Here is a 2,713-nt window from a genome sequence, read left to right on the forward strand (position 1 = left end):
ACAGGGGAGGAGAAAGTAAGAGAGTGGAGGAAGAGCTGCAGTTTGCCCCACTGCATATAGATTAACTAAACGTGAAAAGCTAGTTTAAACACTTAATAATATTGATCTTCCCCCAAGGCTTTCTTTGTAGCTGACTTAATTAGTGTTTATTAACCACTCTCTACCAAATACTTGTCTAATACTGTAAGTCTCCTTCAGCAACTATAATCTCTACTAGTGTTTTAAAAAAAAAGTCTCCATATTATGCCTACTATAGGGGAACGCCTTGATTTATCTCTCCCTAACTAATGTTGAAACGATGGGCTGAAAAGTGAAAGATTCATAAATCAAATGGTTGTTTCATTCATGCAAAATTAATTATCAATATAATTTTTGCTAGGTCAAATAAAATATAGTCACTTTGTAAATATTCACCTAGACATAGTGGTGCATGCCTTTAATCATGGCACTCACAAGGCAGAGGTGGATCTCTGTGAGATCAAGGCCATCCTGGCCTACACGGTAAGTTGCAGACCAGCTGTTGCTACAACTCTGTCTCAGTAAATAAGTAAATAATAAATAAATAAATAATAAATAGGTGTCCTAATCCAAGATAAGCAGTCTGAAAACGTTTGTTCTCTGCACTTTGGCCAGTTTGGGGTTTCTGTGTTGATGACAATCTGCTAAGTAATGAAACTTCTCTGCTGAAAGCTGAGGGACACATTCATCCTACGTGTACAGGTCGAAGATGTGTCACTTACGATTAAGCACCTCACAGGCACTTATTCTTAGTTCCCGAATTCTGTAATAGTCTCCATTTGTTGCAAAAAAAAACTTCTTTGGTGAGGGGTCAAAAGTACACTTGTCAGTATATATAAGACTGCATATTTAGAACAAAGAAATTAAACTGATCTAGGGATATGGAAAAATAGCTTTTTCTCTGGGATCTATGACCTCTCTAAACATGTATGTTTGGCTATGTTTACAGTACCTCACATAAGTTCCTTTCCATTGAGTGGAACTTGATCCCAATAAGACAGCTGTTGATTTCCCCCAAGATAAAGGTACTACTACAGCACCAATAGAGTTTGCTGAGCCAGTCATTCTTATTAGTCTTTACAGTTGAGTAGTACCAAAAGTTTTCTCCCTTTGCAGCTTGTTTGGTGTTCTATGATACCAGGAGAGCTAGTCTTCAGGGAGGAGGTTTCCAGGTCAGTTCCAGCTCATTTGCTTCAAGTCTTGTGCCCAATTGTGGCCTTTCTACTGCAATAGGGTCTTCCATTCAAGTTGTATGATGTAATCAGAGGCTGTGCTATTTTGAAGAGTCTCTTGGACTACCCTGACCAACAAGTGGAAGTGTGGTTTATGCTGCCTGACACTGTTTTTGATATATAGTTTTCAGCTATACACATGCATTGGTATATTAATTGTATTTGTAATTTTTTGTCAGATCATCTTTTATTGAAATAGTTTCTCTTGCTTAACTAGCTGGGCATTCCACTGCACCACTGCTGATGTCATCTATGACACCCACATTGCAGCCCACAGATTGTACAGTCCCCAGGATCTCTTTAAGACTTCCAGAACATTCTCAGGCTAAGAACCAGTGCCGTGTCTGCCGTGCAATGTTGACAATCTGATCAAAACTTGTATTTCCACTGTGCTTAATTTCTTTCTGGTACTTTCTGTCTCTTGGTGGCTCCTTGAAGGCTTTGACGATCAGAGCAGAGGCAGAAGGTCCAACCTCAATCTGGGCCTGTCTGTTCTGAATAGTCAGTTTCAATGTAATCCTCAGACCTTGCCAATCACCATTTGCCTTGGCAATGTCATCACCAACTTTTCTGGAGACAGACCCAGTGGCCCGATCTAGGGGTCCAAGGGAAGACAGACCTGCCCGCACAAATCGCTTCTGATGAATGTCAGGTAGACAACTTTGATCTCCTTGGGGTCGAACTTGGGCAGCATGATGGAGGTGGCTGGTGTTGGATGAACCCAGATTCTGGATGAGGAAAGAAAATTGCAAGTAAGCCTCCTCGCAGCCAAAAGCTGAAAGCTGTATTTGTATTTTTAAGAGGAATTTTGAATTAATATATTTCCCTGTTTTTTTATATCATATCATTTCTTTCCTCTCATTCCCCCTGTATAACCCTTGCTACTCCCTCATCAGTTAAAATATCCCCCTTTCCCCCATTTTCCCTGTAATAACACCTGTTTTTTACTATCCCCGCCTCACAAGCTTATTTTTCCCATTTATTCCCACCATTCCTTTCCTTTTTTTTTTTTTTTCTGGCTTCTGTGGTTACATCAGGATATATACTCACATCCAAGAATTTGGAGTTAAGTTCTACAAATGAGAGAGAACATATATTTCAAACTTTGCCTTTCAAGGCTCATGAATCATTGGGAAAGAGGGGGTAGAAAGATTGTAAGAGCCAGAAAGAGTGAATGAGCACAAGGAACCAGTCTTCCAGACAGCTAGTCAGTTACACATATGAACTCACAGTGATGGTGACAGCATGCACAAGTCCTATGCAAGCCCTAACCAGACAAAATCCCAACGTAAACAAGGGGAAGTGGGTAAGAAATTCCAACCCAACCTAAGAAACTTTGGCGATTGATGTCTGATGGGGGGTAGGGGGCAGTGTCTTACAGGGATGGGACTCCTGATGGGCCCAGTGGATTGACCTATACTGAAGGACATTTTGGGACACAAATCAAACTCTATAGGATATAT

The 2,713-nt window shown here is 40.5% G+C and overlaps 1 pseudogene; it reads right to left on the bottom strand.

Moving 5' to 3' along the window:
- Nucleotides 1-1,418: 1,418 nt before the first annotated feature.
- Nucleotides 1,419-1,959, bottom strand: LOC103749489 (annotated as a pseudogene).
- Nucleotides 1,960-2,713: the final 754 nt, after the last annotated feature.

The sequence above is a fragment of the Nannospalax galili genome, unplaced genomic scaffold (assembly GCF_000622305.1).
Source record: "Nannospalax galili isolate Female #2095 unplaced genomic scaffold, S.galili_v1.0 scaffold226, whole genome shotgun sequence".
In the NCBI taxonomy this organism is placed as follows: domain Eukaryota; kingdom Metazoa; phylum Chordata; class Mammalia; order Rodentia; family Spalacidae; genus Nannospalax; species Nannospalax galili.